The sequence below is a fragment of the Sus scrofa genome, chromosome 9 (genome assembly GCF_054392235.1).
Source record: "Sus scrofa isolate SSC_HxYL_T2T_F1_AM1 chromosome 9, Sscrofa_HxYL_maternal_Yorkshire_Landrace_v2.0, whole genome shotgun sequence".
Taxonomy (NCBI): Eukaryota; Metazoa; Chordata; class Mammalia; order Artiodactyla; family Suidae; genus Sus; species Sus scrofa.
Genome location: NC_139391.1, coordinates 50,383,609 through 50,403,194, shown reverse-complemented (window position 1 = coordinate 50,403,194; position 19,586 = coordinate 50,383,609). Strand labels below are relative to the sequence as shown.

The 19,586-nt window shown below is 46.0% G+C and overlaps 2 pseudogenes across 1 annotated transcript in view; both read left to right on the top strand.

Annotated features, from left to right (window-relative positions):
* The first annotated feature begins 1,833 nt into the window (after positions 1–1,833).
* LOC100512801 (small ribosomal subunit protein uS5 pseudogene) lies at positions 1,834–5,536 on the top strand (annotated as a pseudogene).
* A 7,161-nt stretch (positions 5,537–12,697) lies between these two features.
* The window catches only part of LOC100739301 (putative testis-specific Y-encoded-like protein 3), a 76,177-nt pseudogene continuing 69,288 nt past the window's right edge, over positions 12,698–19,586 (top strand). The window contains exons 1-3 of the transcript XR_014816914.1: positions 12,698–12,728; positions 15,588–15,680; positions 15,743–17,474. The product of XR_014816914.1 is annotated as a putative testis-specific Y-encoded-like protein 3 (transcript). The remainder of the gene's footprint in view (positions 12,729–15,587; positions 15,681–15,742; positions 17,475–19,586) is intronic.

Below are 19,586 nucleotides of genomic sequence, written 5' to 3'. Positions count from 1 at the left end.
CGGGTGTCCAGTGGCCCCGGAGGGACAGGGTCAGTCTCTTTCATTCACTCTTGTACAGGGCTCTCCTGTCTTAGGGAGGTCATCTGAGCTCAGGAAGAAAACATCCTTAACCAATTTACAAGTTACCACTCCATTCTCACCAGAACCACTTCTAAAGCCATCCCTTCTTACAGGAAGGCTGTGAAGAAAGAAAAACACTAAAGGAGCAGCAATGCCTAACCTAGAAAAAAAGTGAAATGACAAATCCTTCTTCATTGCCATCTTCCAGAGACCCAGCTAACGAGATCTGTTTTTAAAACCCCATTTTCCATTTATTATTTTCCACTTTCTTCTCCAAACTGCACATCATTCTGATCTCTCTCTGACACAGATATTTTCACATTACCCACAAAAGAGAACACATTTTTCCCCATCTATTTCTTACGCCTACACCAAAATACTACCTGGCAGTATCAGCCTATAAATCAAAGGGACTTTCTCACTGGAAGACTGGTGAGGGGGTCATAGCATTAATTCCTTTCCCGGAAGATGTTATTGTCCCTGGCAGAGTCTTCTCACAAATGTCCTTCCCTGGGGCACGTCATGACTCAAAGACAGAGCTCCTCTAGACCTGCTTCTCGGCACGATGGTATGTGGTGCCAGCCACAGCTCTTTGCTGCCAGGCTAGGTCCAGTATTTTACATGCACTCGTATACTCTCTTTGGGGAAATTATAATAGGTATTACACAGTTGTGTGCACCCAGGTACCTCAGAGAAATATGAAACCTCCCCTTGATGTTATATGGAAAATCAAGAAGGGGTCCTTGGTCAAATGCCACTGAGAAGCACGTAGCAGAGTGAAGAGTGAAGTCTGGGGTAAGTACCCCAGATATGTCCGGATTTGTCAACTTGGACAATTTACTTTATCTCTCTATGCCTTAGTTTCCCTTGATGAAAAATGGAGAAAGTAACTGACCCTGCCTCGGGAGTAAGTTAAATTCTGAAAGCAGACTGCCTGAGACTCGATGCATCTTCATATTGTTCATATTGCTATTCAGGACCACGTGAATAGCATACCTACACTTACTAGCTAGGAAATGACCAAGTTGCTTAATTCCTCCCTACTTCTCTCTTAATCCAAGCTATCTTAATCTCCAAAATGGGGATCATAATGTCCTTTGGACATGGGACTGCTGAGAGGATTAAATTAAATAGTGCATGTCAAACACCTAATGTGGTGCCTGATATATAATAAACATTCGAGGTATTTTAGTTCTGACCTCTTCATCTTCAGTCCCTAAATATGTGATCCTGAACAAGTTACTTTTCTAAACCTCATAGGGTTGCAAAGATTAACACATCTCTAAATTATCTGGCACATAGGAAGTGCTGAATATATGTTAATTACCTCCTTTCCCTTTTGAAACTGCTTAAAATTTATTTTTACCTGGAAGCATTCCCACCCCATCTCAATCACTCATGATCCCACTCATCCTTTAGTTATACCAATTTGTTTCATTTAAATGTATTTACATCTTTCTCACATTCCCTCATTTACTTAGCAAAAATTTCTTAAACACTTACTTGCTGCCAGGCACTGTGCTCTGCTCTGACATGCATATATTTCTTTGGTATGATTTTAAATTCCTAGGAGCTGGGAATGTGTTTTCCATGTGTTTTAATCGTTCACCACCTCCTACAGAGGTGGTCATAGTCAGAGAGTCATTGAGCTGGAGGGAGGCCTAGAGATGATATTGGTCAACATTCTCATCTTACAGCCCAGAGAGAATAATTGACTTTTAAAGCTAAAATGATGATGGTTTCTTGCCTTTCTTATCCAGTGCTCTTTGAAGTATGCAAACATTTTTTGCCATCTGTTCCATGAACACCAGTTCCTCAGAATGGTAACAGGTGGCACTCCAATAGGTGGCACTCCAAAGGGTTCTGTGGCCAAGTGTGTTTGAGAAATAAAGGATAGATAGATAGATAGATAGATAGATAGATAGATAGATAGATAGATAGATAGATAGATAGATGGTTTATAAAGTAAACCATGTTTTATTTTGTTGGGTTTTTTTCCCTGCAAGACTTTCTCGAGCCCTTATTATGTTTATGAGTATTGTGAATTTCCAAGGGCTTTCGTGTACCTCACGTGTTCAGTTAGTTCAATCAGGGAAACCCTGTCTCATAAAGCATTTGGGGACCTAGGGATCTAAGACACAGATTTAGGGAACACGATGCTGCATCCTGGAAGTGCAGCCAACCAATGTGCCTGCTCGTTGGTGTGACATCCAGAGAGGAGTCTAGTGTAAGATTCTGGGTTGTCCAGTCAGCCCCCTTTCCAGGTCTAGGACCTTGTCTTATAGATGCAATCCTCAGATAAAGGGGGCACGTGTCACCGATGGGTCCCCCCTTCCCTGAGCAACTTGCTTGACATAGGGAACAGGACAGACTCATCACAGCTATGGGGAAAGAGTTCCTCCTTTCCTGCTTTCTGTCAAAGCAAAGTTTCCAGGCTGCTTGGGCTGCAGAGTAGAGTGGTTATGAACATGGGCTTTTGAGCTAGATGGTTCTAGATATCAATCCCCTCTGTTTCTCACGAGCTTTCGGATGTGTGTTAAGCAAGTTGCTGAACTTCTTAAGTCCCAGTTCTTTCAGTTATAAAATCAACGTAATGGCTTCTTCTCTGTAAAAACGCCAAATGGCAGTTACAGCCGGTGCTGTAGGAGGGCCGGGGCGGGGCGGGGGGGGGGGCGGTGGCTGGAATACGAGGCTGAGGTGACTTTTGTGGAGGCTTCCAGCAGCATTCAAGATCCAGATCATGGCTGGTGCTGGGGCTGAGGCCGAGGCCGCAGAGCTCTTCGAGGTAAGGTGGAAGATAAGGGGTAGCTCCCTGTCACCAAGCTGGGCCACTGGTCAAAGACATGAAGGTCAAGGTCAAGATCAAGGCAGAAGAGTCCCTGACTCTTCTCTTTACCCATCAAGGAATCTGAAATCATTGACTTTGTCCTGGGCACATCCCTCAAGAAGGAAGATTTGAAGCTTATGCCTGTGTAGAAGCGGGTCCATGCTGACCAGAAGACCAGGTTCAGTACATTTGGGGATGACAACAGACATGCTGCTTGAGGTATCAAGTGATCTAAGGAGGTAGCCACTGCCATCTGAGGGGCCACCATTCTGGCTAAGCTCTCCATCGTCCCCAAGCAGCAAGGCTACTGGAGGAACAAGATGGGAAAGCCCCAGAGTGCCCCTTGCAAGGTGACTGGCTGCTGTGGATCCAGGCTGGTGCACCTAATTCCTGTCTCCAGGGGCACTAGCATCATCTCAGTCCCTGTGCCTGAGAAGCTATGACGATGTCCAGAAGTGACAACTGCTACATCTCTGCCAGGGATGTAGCTCTGCACTGCTATCCTCAGCCAGTTCTCCAAGGCCTCCTTTGGTGCCATGTCCAAGACCTACAGTTATTTCACTCCTGACCTCTGGAAAGAAATGTCATTCACCAAGTCTCCTTATCAGGAATTCACTGACCATCTTGTAAAGACCCACATCAAAGTTTCTTTGCAGAGAACCCAGGCTCCAGCTGTGGCCACCGGCCACCACATCGTTTTATATGAGAAGAATAAAGTGGATGAAGCCAGTTTAAAAAAAAAATCAACATAATGATGCCATATGGAAATGTTAGTGCATTCAACCTTGTGGCACTGTGCCTGGCGCAGAGTTAGCACCCCAAAACTCAGGCAGTATTACTAAGCATGACAATAATGTATAGCAAGGTAGTTGTAGCTCTTAGTTGTCAACAGAGAGTGTGGTGATCCAGCTGAGTTTTGCTGAACCCCAAACCTCAGTCTTTCTCTTCTTCCCTCTCACTTCATGCAAGGTTATACCAGTCACATCATCAACTGCTTTGCTCCCTTAGAGCTGGGAGGAAAAGAGTATGACATTCTCTCTGAGCAAGCTCAGAAATGAGCTAAAAAAGATGCTGGTCACTAATATAATTAAGAGCTTCCTTTAGTTGAGCAGCTACTAAACACCAGATACTATGCTAGGTGATTCTTCTTTCCATTTCTATTCATTATCTATTTGTATCTATATCTCTCTGGACTCCTTACAAACTTTTTTTTTTTTTTTTTGGTCTTTTTAGGACCCCACCCAAAGCATATGGAAGTTCTCAGGCTAAGGGTTGAATCGGAGCTGCAGCTGCGGGCCTATACCACAGCCACGGCAATGCGGGATCTGAGCTGCCTTTGAGACCTACACCACAGCTCGTGGCAAAGCAGATCCTTAACCCATTGAGCGAGGCCAGGGGTTGAACCAGAGCCCTCATCGATACTAGTCAGGCTCTTTACTAGTACTGAGCCATGATGGAAACTCCAGACTCCTTACAAACTTGAAGAGGAGGGTATATGTCTCCCAATTGTGAAAAATTTATTTTTAAAAACTAAGGTTCACGTTTTAGATTCCACATATAAGTGATATCATATGGTATTTGTCTTTCTCTTTCTGATTTACTTCACTTAGTATAAGAATCTCTAGTTGTATCTATGTCGCTGCAAATGGCATTTTTTTTCTTTTTATGGCTGAGTGGTATTCCACGGTGTATATGTGACACAAATGAACCTATCTACAGAACAGAAACAAACTCACAGATATGGACAACAGACTTGTGGCTGCTAAGGAGGAGGGGAAGGGAATGAGATGAAGAGTTTGGGGTTAGTAGATGCAAACTATTACATTTAGACTGGATCAGCAATGAGGTCCTACTGTACAGTGCAGGGAACTATATCCAGTTCCTCGTGATAGAACATGATGAAAATTGACTCAACATTATAAATCAACTATATTTTAAGTGAAATTTTTTAATTAAAAAAATCTTAAACACCCCCCACCCCGAGATTCAGAAAATTTATGTGGCAAGAGACCAAATTCATCCAATGGCAATGAACTTCCTCTTCCCTGCAGCCATTTCTGTCCTCCGGCCCGGAGGCATACAGTGCACTAGAACCCACAGTATGGGATGTGGCTTGGGCTGCAATTATTTCTCTCCTGTATGGAAGGGGCAGTTGTGAAAGAGATGTTAATTAATGCCCAATTAAGTCAGAAATGGAGCTGTGAAAATTCCTTTCTCAATTGTCTTCCCCAAGGGCTCATTCACTAGGCTCTGCCTGTCAGGCTAGAATATGCGAGGGACACAGGGTTCCCACCAGCCCACTAGAAGGAACTATGCCTCACAACATGTGTAAGTTGAGTCATTCTGCTGTATACCTGAAGGTTATACAATGCCGTGTGTCAAGTACATCTCAGTAAAATGGAAAATTAAATAAATTAATAAATGGAACTGTGGTATCACCTGATCAGAGAGGACATTTGATTCAAACAGAGAAAGGAAGACATAATTTCTTCCTGCTGGTAGTAGGAAGCCAGGCAGCCAGCACCAGGACAGGGAATTAGCGCTTCCTCTTCCCCTTTCATGCTCACCCAAAATATCGTTTCAGACTCCTCCACACCCACCTTATCCTTCATCTACAGCAAGAAAGCCATGCCCGGGGTGAACACGTGACTCTAGCCAAACTAAATATTCTTGAGAATAACAAGTCGCTCTTCCCTGCCCGCTCCTGATGGGGTCAAGTCAAAGCACCAGACACCCTCGGCTGCAGCCTCGGCTGAGAAAAGGGCTGATTCTGCGTCCTCCAGGAGGTCAGAACCCTAAGGGCGGCCATGACCGACCCCAACTTCTGGCAGAAAACACAACTAGGCTTTTTTTTTTCCTTCAAGGGGATTTGGAGAGAAACCAAGCTAATAAGAGTGAAAAGGCAAGAGGGAAGAAGAGAGAAAAGCTTTGATATTTCCTTAGGCAAAATACAACAAGAAACTTCTGCAATAAAAATTACACTCACACGGCTGAGATGGGAGGGGGTAGAACCACCCGAAGTCCACATGCATCAGAGAAACCTCCCGTGTCTGTGGTTCTCAGCAGTATTTGCTGTGCGGCTGTGTGGCTGTGTGTATTAAGGGGCAGGAGTTCGGGGTGGGTATAACACCAACATTTTATAGTAACTACTAAAATGCACCAGATTTTGTACTGAAAGCTACCACTATAAGATTTCCTGCCATCCTCACAGTAACCTGTGAAGTTAATTTCATGGTCCCCATTTTAGAGACGAGAACACTGAGTTTTACGAAAGGGCTAAGCAACCTGTCCAAAGCCACGTGGCTAGTATTTGATGTGGAAATCTAGTCTTTATGACCAATAATCATCCCAGCTACCTCACATTTCAAACATATTCTTACTGGATAACAAACAATCTGTGAGGTATGTCCAACGCTTCTCCCAGTTTGCACAATGAAGAAACGGAGGTTCAGGGAAGGGAAGTAATGCTATTAGAGTCATACGGGTAGAAAATGACATAGTTGGGACTTGACATTAAGGCTTATTCTAGCACCAAGTCATGCTAGCAAAGAGGGACTTTTCAGATCTGGGGATCCTGATGCTGCTAAGAATCAGAAAACATGTCACTTCTCGAACATTGCCCCTGATAAATTTCTATGGCCAAGCCGGTCACCGCAAACAACAAATGCTAAAGGTGGGGGCGGGAGGGTGGGAGGAGCCACAGAAGAAGCCCTGGGATTTCCAGTCACTAGGCAGGTGTTCCAGGAGCTGGAGCCTCTCTGTTTCTGTCTTCAAGCCAAATATTCAGCTTTTTCCTGTTTAGAAAAAATATGAAAGATTAATGACGAAAAAATAAAAGCATATCCTGGGATTCCCATTTTCTCATTTTGGCATAGCGGTAACAAACCCGACCAGTACCAATGAAGGTGTAGGTTCAATCCCTGGCCTCAGTCAGTGGGTGGGGATCTAGCATTGCTGTGAGCTGTGGTGTAGGTCTCAGACATGGCTCAAATCTGTCATCGCTGTGGGTGGGCCAACAGCTGCAACTCTGATTCGATACCTAGCCCGGGTTCTTCCATATGCTGTATGTACAGCCCTTAAAACAAAACAAAAGACCAATAAAAGCATATTCTTTTTTTGTCTTTTTAATTCCACACCCGTGGCATATGGAGGTTCCCAGGCTAGGGATCTAATCGGAGCTGTGGCTGCTGGCCTACACCACAGCCACAGCAATGCTGGATCCAAACCTTGTCTGCAACCTACACCACAGCTTAACCCACTAAGCAAGGCCAGGGATCAAACCCATGTCCTCATGGGTGCTAGTTGGGTTTGTTAACTGCTGAGCCACAACAGGAACTCTATTAAAAGCATATTCTTACATAGCTCTTAACAAATTTCAGGCCCTGTTTAAAAAGATGTACATTTTATTTACTCATTGAATCTGGAATCATGCTAAGAGGTAAGTATATTATTATCACCATTTTTTTGATGAGAAAAATAAGGCACAGAGAGGTGAGGGAATTTGCCCAAGATGACATTGCTAGGAAAGGCAAGGAAAGGACGTAAACCCAGGGAGTCTGGTGCCAGAGTCCAAGTGCAAAAGAGCTTGTGGCTATCCAGGATTTGTTAGCAATTCCTGGATAGCAGACAAGGGAGACCACAGCAGACAAGGGAGACCTCGGGCGTAAATGCCTGTATCTGAGGGAGGGGTGCTCTGGGGCCATCAGCCACCCTCTGGCAAGCTGGTCTTCGCCTGTGGGCACTTGGCTAATTCCTCTGCCCGTCTCCCTGCCAGAGTCACCAGCTGCCCCTTGTCAGCCCAACACAAAGAGAAGCCAGATTGGCTGGGGGAGGAGCCATAGTGCCTCTCCCTCCTCCTGCCAAGCTAGGGACTTCTCTCCCCCTCCCCCTCCTCCTGGGAGCGCCCATCTGGCCTGTATCAGCCGCGTACGGATGCTTTGAAAAGCCTGCTTTCAAGTGAGAGCAATGGGATTCGGTCCCCTGAACCATGTCTGTTAATCCAATCAGGGGCATTTTCCTTGACTACAGGCATCTCCCAACTCTGCAGGGTCTACTGTAGGCTTTGAAACACGGCTCCACCAGGAGTCTAGCCACAGAGAGGGATCAGGCCATCTAGGCCTTTCTTTGGGAGCACATTTGACCTCTGGGATTTTAGGATGGCTTCCTCCATCCTCTCTTTCCCCCACTCGGTGTTGTGGCACATTGTTGAAAAAATAGAGGCAAAAGGATATGGGTGGGGTATGGAAAAGTGGCAGCCTGAGATGGTGGGTAAATATAAGCCCAGGGCCAAGAAAGCCCAAACTCAAGTCCAAAGTTTGCCGGAAACAAGCTGTCTGAACTTTGGAAAACAATTTCCCTCCCTCAGGCCTCAATTTTCTCATCTATAAAATGGGAGAGTTGGATTAGATGGACCTTATGAGATTCATTCCAAATCACATGAAATGGGAAGACTCCTCTGAGGGGCATTTTTCCAAGAAGAGAATGGAAAGGAAGCTGAGGTTGTTCTCCATCCCCAGGCTACTTTCCCTGGAACATCTCCTAAATCTCTAATACACAGAACTCCCGTCTGACGTCTGATGTGACACAGTGGGCTCTGGACAGCCTGTAGATCCTAATCCCAGAGGAGTGACCACAGAACTCCCCTTTGACTCCAAGCACCAAGTTCTCAGAGTCCAGCTTCTAAAAAATGTCCTGTCCCAGGCTCCCTGGTCCTCTCAGCTGAGCCTCCTTGGCTGCCAATCTTAGATCTTTATTTGCCTTTGACTGACTGTGCTTTTCTCTTCTGATCTATACAAAGAAAAAAACCTGATGGATCCTTACAGGGACCAAGCAATTAGCTAATCAGAAGTCTGGTTAATAAGCTTGCAACCTGAAGTGTCTCACAGAGAAAAATCTACCAGACTCGTCAAGCACATCAGGCTCTAACCCTGACAGGCAGTGGCTAGTGAGGACGGTGCGGGTTAGATGATTTATTTTTAAAAGGCTTTTTCTGGTTCTAATTTCCCCTAGTCGGAAGGAAATGAGATGAGGCTAAAAAGAATACCAAGTCGGAGCATGTGAGAAAAAGCAGAATTTGGAAACCAACATGGTATCTTAGGTTGTACTGTAGATCTCAGGGCTGGGTGCTGGTTCTCTCTCTCTCTCTCTCTCTCTTTTTTTTTTTTTTTTTGGCTTTTCAGGGCCGTCCCCGTGGCATATGGAAGTTCCAAGGCTAGGAGTCAAATTGAAGCTACAGCTTCTAGCCTACACCACAGCCACAGCAACGCAGGATCAAAGCTATGTCTGTAGCCTACATACACCACAGCTCATGGCAACACCAGATCCTTAACCCACTGAACAAGGCCAGGGTTCGAACCAGCAACCTCATGGTGCCTGGTCAGACTTGTTTCGGCTGCGCCATGACAGGAACTCCGTGTCTTTATTGGATGCCTTCTTCCAGCACTAAGTATAGCACCAAACACCAAGGAGTGATCAATAAAACCTTTCAGTAACAAAGACTGGTGATGAAATGCCCTGTCCTTTGTCAAAATCCCATCGCTCATTCTCTGCCACCAGGTGCTTCGCCTAATGACAGGGGCCACCAGAATTGGAGTTTGGCTTCAGGGCATTTGCAAACAAAGAGTCTAGACCCCAATAGTTAAGACTTCTGCCATGGTGGAGGCCTGTGCTTGGGGACAGACATGGCAGCAGATAAAGAGAAAAGCCCATCCAAGCAGATGGCACATGACATCTGGAGGGGATGGTGACAGGCACTAGGCAGTAATCCAAGCAGGGAGGTCCCCAAACAGGAGATGCTCTAAAAGATGGAGAACAATGACAACAACAGGAGGTCTGTGGGGTGCCCAATATCTGCAGCCCACTCCAGAAAGGGCTAGTGAGAACAAACAAGGGACCTAGCCTAGAAAAGCTGGGTATGGGGAAATTTACAAAATCAGGACCATTTACAGATGAGAAAACTAAAAACCAAGGTTCCATCACTGGCACATGGCAGAGCTGGGGTGCTAACTCAGATAGCCAGAGTCCAGATCCTGGATAGCTAACTGCTCTATGACTGCCTCCCAGAGCAAGGCTGGACCTACATGTGCAGGCAGTTTGGGGGCCTGACAGGGACAGGGATGTCATTACAGAGTCAATCTTGGAAAATGTTTACCGATAGCCTGTAAACTAATATGTGAAGGGCCTTTCCTGTGGGTCCTAATGGGATACTACAGACTTGAAAGGCACACAATGAGAACCAGAAGTAAACCCCCAATGCAGTGAAGAGACACTAAGGAGAGCCTCTAGTAACTCTAATTCAATTCAAGTGTCCAGGCGCAGACAGTTTCATCCCAGAGCGCCGAAGTAATATTCCAAATGCAATCTCAGACCAAGAGTAATTCTGAGAAATCGTGGGAAAGGGAAAGACCAAAGCCCTGAGCTCAACTGTGGTTACCAGAAATGCAGAGATAGAAGACTTGATAACAAAGTCCTGGGAGAGATGATTAAATATTTAACTTTATGCTACCAAAGCAAAGTCAACCTAGAGTCCCTAGGAACCAGTCATACAAACAGAAATTAACTGTTTAGATAGACTTACTGTGGAGGTCAAATTTTCTCATTAAATCCTTGTGTATATCTCTCATTCATTTAACAAACATTAAATGAGAATCTGCATGTGGGATAACATCAGTTAACAAGACAGACATCTATTCATGCACACTTATATTCATTGCAGCATTGTTTGCAATAGCCAAGATATAGAAACAACCTAAGTATCCACAGATAGATGAATGGGTGAAAGAAATGTGATGTATACATACAATGAAACATTACTCAGCCATAAAAAAGGTCAAGCTGGAGTTCCCGTCATGGCGCAGTGGTTAACGAATCCGACTAGGAACCATGAGGTTGCGGGTTCAGTCCCTGCCCTTGCTCAGTGGGTTAAGGATCCGGCATTGCCGTGAGCTGTGGTGTAGGTTGCAGACATGGCTCGGATCCTGAGTTGCTGTGGCTCTGGCGTAGGCCCGTGGCTACAGCTCTGATTAGACCCCTAGCCACAGGAGCGGCTCAAGAAAAGGCAAAAAGACAAAAAAAAAAAAAAAAAAAAAAAAAAAGGTCAAGGCTTCCTTGCCATTTTTGGACAACATGCATAGAAATTAAGAGTTTTATGCTAAGTGAAATAAAGTCAGATAAAAAAAAACAAATGCTGTATGATTTTACTTACATGGGGAATCTTAAAAACAAAGCAAGTAAACAAATAAAAAACAACATAACTAGACTCATAAGTACAGAGAATAGACTGTGGTTACCAGAGGGAAGAAGGTTGGGGGTAGGCAAAATGGGTGAAGTGGATCAAAGAAATGATTCACAGACACAGAAAGCAGACTTGTAGCTGCCAAGGGGGAGAGGGGAGGGAGTGAGATGGACTGGGAGTTTGGGGTTAGTAGATGCAAATTATTACATTTAGAATGGATGAGCAATCAGGTCCTACCGTATATGGCACAGGGAACTATATCCAATCTCTTGGGATAGGCCATGGGAAGATACTACAAAAAAATGACTTGATCACTTTGCTGTACAGCAGAAATTGGTACAACATTTTAAGTCAAATATGCTTTGATAAAAAATAAGATTTAAAAAGGTATAAGCTCCCATTTATAAAATAAATATGTCATTGGTGTGTAATGTACAGCATGGGGGTATGTATAGTCAATAACATTGTATTAAATTTGTATGGTGGCAGCTGATAACTAGCCTTACTGTGAAGATCATTTTGCAATGCATATAAATGTCAAGTCACTATGTTTTACACCTGAAACTAATATAATATTTTAATTATACTTCAGTGAAAAAAAATCCTTGGAAGAGACTCAGTGAGAGAAAACAAAATTTCGGATAAGTGCTAAGAAGAACATAAAGCTCAGCCACGGACGAGAGAGTGAATATGAGTGAATCATTACCTGCTAGTGATAATTAGCCAGAATGATGTGAAGCTTCATAAGGGTATTTGAGCTGAGGCTGGGATGGAGCCAGGTATGTGGGGAGCTGGGGGGAAGCTGCTGTCTCAGGAAGAGGAAATAGTAAGTGCAGAGTTCCAGATACCGGAGTGAGTTTGGCATGTTTCAGAAACCAAAAAGTCCCCCATGTCTGATCTACTGCAAGGGAAGGAGACATTGCGGGAGATGCACAGGGAAGTAGGCAGCTTTGCAAAGCTTTGTAGGCTGCAGTCAGTTCAGATTTTGTCCTCGGTGAAATGGGAAGCAAGCAAACAACTGAAGCAGGAGAATGACATGATTCAAATTACTTTTTAGAAGAAGGCTCCTGCTGCTCTGCAGAGAGCCCTTTGGAAGCAGAGTCCAAGAGGCACAGGAAACCATTCAGAGACCTGATGCATTTGTTTAGGGGAGAGGAGTTCGTGGCTTGACCTGGGGTGGTCCCAGTAGAGGGGGTACAGAGGGTGAGATTCAAGGTATATTTTGGAGAAATAGATAGTATCCTCAGCTTTTGAAGAGGTATACATTTATTTTTAATTTTCATGTTGGAGCTCTCTAGAGCAGAATTCTAAGGGAGTACTACTAGAGCTTTGGCCTTGGCCGCCTCCTATTCCTCCACACTTCGCACCGCCCTTTAGGGTTATGACCTGCACAATCGCTTTTGGTGTAGTGTCTCCCTTATGGCCACCCCAGTAACAGGGCTAATTTGGCTCCCATATTTGTAGACTGCAGCTCTGACTGGATACAACAGACTTGCTTTGTAGCCAATCTCTAACCAACTCTGGCCAGAGGGATGGGGGTTTAAGAGGACAGGCAGTCAGCAACCAACTAGTGCATAATGGCTGTTGCAAAGGGGACTCCAGTACCAGGTGAGCATTTATGGGCGTCTGGCCTATTTCACTATGTTTACAGTCTAATTGGGTTTCTCAATCATTCCCATGGCTTCTAAGCCACAGGCTTGGTTGGCCTACTTCTTCCTAGACTGTGTACCAGTTTTTTGTTTGTTTGTTTTTTTCCTGTGTCACCCACAAAAGCAGCATGAGGCTCTTTCATTAACTGGGCACAAAAAATTTAAGCTATCACTAAGCCCACAAAGAGTGACGCCAGCTGCTGCAGTGAGAAAAATTGTTTTCAGAGGATCTGAGGTGCTCCTCTTCCTCTCAAAAGGCCTGAGAAAGAAAGTTCTATCAGGAGGGGGAAAAAAAAACTTTTATGAAATTCAAAGATTATATAAAGGGCCAGCCAGTCTTATGCCAAGAAACTAACTTCTAATTTCACTGGAGCTTCAATTACTGCATCTATGCCAGGAACCTATTCCTTTTGTTAAGAATCTGGCATCTTTATTACCCTCACCCCTGCAAAAATGATTAGTTTACTCTGGAGACACAGAGTCATGCAGGACAGTAATCCCAGCAGACAAATGGGAGGAGACAGCAATAATAAATATTCCTGCTTAAAGAGCATAAAGGAAGCAAAAGCTTGGAGCAACTCAGGAGCACCAGCTGCTTATTAATAAAGACAATGATAACAGGATTCCTTGGCCAGGCTGCAAACACAGCTTTTAGTTACAGTAGTCAAAACCCGAGTTTTCGGTCCTTGTTTTATAACCATCATTTAGTAAGCCGTTGGTGCCCACTCCCAGCACAGACATTTTTCTCTAGTACCAGAAACACAAAGCTTTTTTCTCTGAATTCCCAAAGTCTCCCAATCCTGTGGCCTGTTTTCTTCTCAATTTTCTCCTGACTCAAGATTGTCTGATTCTTTTTTTTTTTTTTGTCTTTTTGCCATTTCTTGGGCTGCTCCTGCGGTATATGGAGGTTCTCAGGCTAGGGGTCAAATTGGAGCCATAGCCGCCGGCCTACACCAGAGCCACAGCAACTCGGGATCCGAGCCACATCTACAACCTACACCACAGCTCACGGCAATGCCGGATCCTTAACCCACTGAGCAAGGCCAGGGATCGAACCCGCAATCTCATGGTTCCTAGTCGGATTCGTTAACCACTGAGCCATGATGGGAACTCCATGATTGTCTGATTCTTTTGCTACCCAGAGAAAGGGAACTTTCTTTCCAGAAAGGCTTTAAGGATTGCCTCTTAATTATTAAGCCCTGTTCTGTCTGAGGGTTGGGGTGGAGTATACCATTATGAAAATGAAGATGGTAAAAGAAAACTTTTTAATTAATTCCATTTATTTGTCAATAGCAAAGACAGCAACCATTTTCTTTTTAACTCAATTCCATTTGTTGATCACAAGCTTCAAGAGTTATAAGTGAGATAGCTCCCTCAAGAAATTTGCAATCCAGTAAGAGGGTTGCTTACTCTTGAACAAATCCTGAACAAAGCACAGGATTATAGTTTAAGTGTGAAATAAATTGAATGAAATCGAGGGATCCTATGAGCTATAGGATGGTAGCATGTAAGGTGAAACTTTTCTTTCTTTTTGGCTGCAGCATGTGGAAGTTCCCAGGCCAGGGACTGAACCCAAGCCACAGCAGTGACTTAAGCCGATGCACTGAAAATGCTGACACTTAACCCACTTTGCCACAGGGGAACTCCTTGAGGTGAGTCTTAACAGTTGGAACTGAAGGAGGGAATAGTTCATTTTCCCCCAGAAAATGGGGGAAGAAATTGTATTAGTTCTAGCTCTATTAGGGACAGCTGGGCATTCTTGGGCCCATAGCCTGAAAACATGTATAATTCAGAAAAGGATTGTCTGAATTAAGGGAAGTCTTACCAGGAAAGTCTTCTCTTCCCTGAACACAGAGATGTAAAATTCTGGGGGGCAGGTAAGAATATTGAGAAAAAGTAAGCTTCACTATTTTAGGAAATCTGTTCATTTCCTGAGAATAACTGGAGGTTACAGGCATTAGAATCCCATTCACCAGGGGAGAGAGCTGGCAAGCATGACCTGAGTTCCTGTTAAGTGGGCAGGGTTTGGAGCCAACATTTTAATCTTGAGGAGATTATGGAGAATTATGCAGGGTAACAGATAGACTTTAGAACTGGGAGTGCGGTCCAGAGCAAGAGTCCCATTTGGGGCCTGAAACAAAGTGAGGAATCCAAAGGGGACGTCCTCAGAGGTGTCAGCATCCAAACTCAGCCCATCACATCAGATACTCACTTCTGTGTAGCAATAGGTCTCAATGCCAAGCCCCACCAGATGGTAAGACTGAGCTGCTGACTTTTTTTCTGCCCTAAGCAGGTGATGCCCAGTGTGTGGAGCGTCAGGGATGAGAAAAGCAGGGGAAAAGGGACCAGGCAAACTTCTTTTTCTTCTGGCAATGTCTGACGGTGTGCACCCAAGGGCTCCTGCTACAGGACAGCAAAGCCTAGGAGAATACTTATTTGAGACCTTACCAGGCTCACAAGAGCAAAGAGATAAGAGACAAGAAAAAAAAAAAAAAAAAGAGGAGAGGGAGGTCTTACCTACCAGAGGGTCAATATTGGTTGCAATAGTGGATTAGGGTTAGGGTTAGGGTTGCAAAATTGCAAAATTGAGCTTTGGGACGGACTTGAAGTGAGGAACGTAAACCTGGGACTGTACCATTGGAGCCCTTGAGGGAGAGCAAGGAGTGTACAAGGCGAGGGGCAAGGTCACTGACATGGTACCAAATTGGCTGCCCCACCGTCTCCCCGCCCCCTTACAGTCAGAAGCAAAAGCAAATTTTCTCCGCAAGAAATATTTTCCAGACCGCGCCCCTCTGTCTTCTGCCCGTGCTCCTGCCAGGATGGCTGCCAACAGCCCCTCCGCCCTTCTCTTGGAACCCGCAGAGTCGCCCGCGCCGAGCCCCGAGCCCCTCCAGGCCAGAGGCCCCTGCAGGTGGTGCTGACGAAGGTGTGGGGGGCCTGGAAACCGCCGCGTGCCGGTTCCCGCGGCTGAAGCCCGCGATGTCTGGGGACATGGGTACCCTGAGCCCGCGGCCGGCTGTGGACCTCCCCGCCTGGCCCGGAGCACCGGGAAGCCACCTCCATCCAGCACCACTGACCAGAGCCTGGAAGACAGCCTTGTCTGGGATGTTGCCCCAGAAACCTGTGGCGCATAAGATGCGCGGCTCTGGCTGGAGCCGGTGTGAAGGCCAAGGAAGTGAAGACTGAGGAGGGCGCCATCTTCATGGAGGGGGAAGCAGCCCGTGGGAGAGGAGATGGAGGCGGCAGAGAAACTGGTGAGGGAGCAGAGGCATCGGAAGGCCCAGGTCCCTTAAACTTTGGTGGCCCAGTTGTGGACCCACTGGAAGCCATCCAGTGGGGCCCGGAGGCCGTGAGTGCCCAGGTGGACAGGGCCTGGCTGCACCTGGAGTGCAGGTTTGGACGCATGGGCAGGTTGCACTTAGCCGGAAGGAGCTTCATCCTCCAGAATATTCCAGGCTTCTGGGTCACTGCCTTCCTGAGTCACCCGCAGCTGTCAGCCATGATCAGCCCCTGATAGGAAGACATGCTAGGCCCCCTGATGAATTTGGAGGTGAAGGAGCTTAGGCACAGCAGGGCAGGCTGCAAGTTTAAGTTCAGTTTTTGGAGCAATCCCTAATTCTGGAACAAGGTAATGGTGAAGTAGTATGAGTGCAGATCCTCAGGCCTGCTGGTGTCAATCGCAAATCTCTTCTGCTGGCAGTGGGTCCAGGAGCTTCTAGCTCTGGCCACAGGAACCAGGACACTGTCTGCAGCTTCTTCAACTGCTTTTCACAGCACAGCCTCCCACAGGTGGACAGCGTTGCTGAAGTTATTAGAGAAGACCTGCGGCCCAACCCCTTGCAGTACTACCTGTTGGGGGATAGGCCTCACAGAGCCAGGAGAGGCCTAGCAAGGTGGCCCACAGAGGCCCCTCCTAGGCCCTGTGGTTTCCAGTCTGGCTACATCCCACCCTGGGACCTGGCGCCTACGTAAGACTTCTCGAGGACCTATGCTCAGGCCAGCCATGGCATTCTGCTGTCTGCTTTCTCTTCCATGTTCTCTGACCCCTTTGGACTTCAGTGAACTCAGCTCCAAGATTGTGGCCTTCATGGCCAAGCTCATCTGTTTCCATGTAGTCTCCATGCATTCCATGACTGTCACATGCCATGGTGTCTACCCAAGCACCCAGTGCCATGGACATGCACTGCCATCATCTTCATGGCCTGGACCTGTCTTTGGTCGTGACCTTCCCTCCCTTTTTTGTCATGGGCACCCACAAGTCATCTCTAGGAGGACCGGTGCCTACTCCTTCAAGGCCACAACCTGCTGGGTTTCATATTTATGCTGGCCCCACACCTGGCTGTGGCAAGCTAACTATCATCATCCAAGATGACATGGGTGCATTTGGTGCTGGCCATCAACCAGACTTGGACATTCCAGGTCCTCAGGACTGAAGGCCAAGCTACTGGATTGTGGGGTATCTAGCAGAATGGGCACAGACATGAGGTCAAGGACATGAAGCAATGGGCAATGCCCTTCATTGTGATCACACTGCTCTTCCTATCCCTGTGTTGGCTCTACCTCCTAGCCTGCTATTGACTTGTGAAGGACTGTGCTCTACCAATGTCTGGCCATCACCCTTCTCATGAGTTTTGTCAGCATTGCCATCAACCCTGTTGGCTGCTCCCAGGTCAATAAGGGCCTCAAGAATGGACCTTGAACCCAGGTGAGCCACCTGCCAATGCTCCTCCCAAGCCCTCAGGTACTCTGCCACACTGGCACATCTGGGCATGTGTTCAAGGCAGGGGCAATAATGGAGTCCCTTCCAGAAGCCTAACCTCCTGAGCCCCAGTCACTGTACCCACATAGAATCCAACTCCCCTGTAGTCACCAGTTTTCAGGCTGCCAGGTTGGGGGTGCTGGAGAGGGTATATCTGGTCATGAGGTCTGTCTCCACCTCATGTTTCTTTCTTTTTTTTTTTTTTTCCAAATTGCTTTAGTGGGTAGTTGGGAACAAAGTGTGTGTATACCTCAGTTTGCTAAGTTTTATTGCCATTATCCACTTTTTTTTTCTTTTGCTGCGAGTGCAGCATACAGAAATTCCTGGGCCATGGATTAGACATGCACCACAGCAGTGACCCAAACCACAGCAATAACAATGCCAGATCCTTAACCTGCTGAGCCATCAGGGAACTCCCTCACATGTTTCTTTTTATTTTCTTTAAAGTGATCACTCAGAAACAGAAAATAAACAACTTAAGAGGAAAGGTTTGGAGTTCCCATTGTGGCACAGCAGAGACAAATCCAACTAGGAATCATGAGGTTGCAGGTTCAATCCCTGGCCTCGCTCAGTGGGTTAAGGATCTGGTGCTGCCATGAGCTGTGGTGCAGAGTGCAGATGCAGCTTGGATCTGATGTTGCTGTGGCTGTGGTGTAGGCCAGCTGCAGCTCCAATTGGACCCCTAGCATGGGAACCTCCATATGCCATGAGTGTGCCCTAAAAGCCAAAAAAAAAAAAAAAGAAGCCGAGGAGTAAGGCTTTCTTGTTAAATCTGCCTCTCTGATTGTCTCCAGAGAGGGAGGGTTGTCTTGTAGATTGGCAGAGCTCTCTTTGCTCCCTCTGCTTCAGTGCCCTGCACCCCTCAGCAAGGGAGGACAGCACAGGGATGCTGACAGAGAGACCAGGATGTAACTGATGGTCTTGATGGCTGTGTTGTAACTGACGTCTCTGCTTCTAGACAGGGACAGCACATTGTTTTGTTCTGTGCTATGTTCTTGGAACCTTAGCCCCAGCTCTACTTTTGTCTCCTCCGCCAAGTCCAAACCCCCATGGGATCCTATAGGTATGGGAGCTTAGCTGTGCCCCCTCCCAAGGAATTTTGGAGTTGTCTCCATCTCATTTGGGGGGTGTGACCATACCCAGGCCCCTTCCCACGGAAGGCCTTTTCTTCTGTTCCCGAGGACATGAGGAGGCCTTGACACAAAATAAAGGAGCAGCTGCTCTTGGCAGAGGAGTGCAAGAGAAGCCAGAGCCAGTTGGGAAGGCTGGGATGGTGGAGAGCCTGAGAGGTGCAGGAGGAGAGCTGCCAAATCTTCCTAACTTTTTTATTCACTAATACGTCTTTTTCAATTAGAAGAACTCAGAACAGTGCAATTTTTGAGGGTCCTTTAGTCCAGGTATGACTTTTTGTATGTGGAAGATCGATGCTGTGTTTTTCATTTTCCTGCTTTTAAGTCGGACCCTATGCATCCCCTTCTCATTATCTGTCCACTGGGGAATATGAGCTGTCCCAGGCCTGCTTGTTGCTATTAGCTGAGAACATTTACCAAGAATATCAATGTAATCTTGCTATGCCATTTGGACACTTATGTGGCTGTTCATGATTATTATGAAGTTGTTGCGGCCTGTTAATATAACCCTAAACTTAGAAGTTGTCTGAATAAAGTGGTTTTGTAGGGCTTAAGAGTGGAAACTGTTACCATATTCTGTGAGGATAACCTCCAAAAAGAAATCTGTAACTGATGGTCTTGATGGCTGTGTTGTAACTGACGTCTCTGCTTCTAGACAGGGAAATAGTCATGAGGTGGCTTTGTCCAATGAGAAGCAGATTCATGGTATTTTGTTTGCTGTTGCTTCATGAAAATATAAAAATCTACCAGCCTGAGATAAAAAGAAAAAAGAAAACTTTTCCAATTCCCAATTTAAGCCCTTAGATGGTCCAGCTATTGTGTCGAACAGTGAACTCACAAAGATCACTGAACATAGAACACAAGTCACTCTTACTGAGATTTGGCAGAAATAATATGCTATGAATTTAGAATACTATGGGTCACAGAT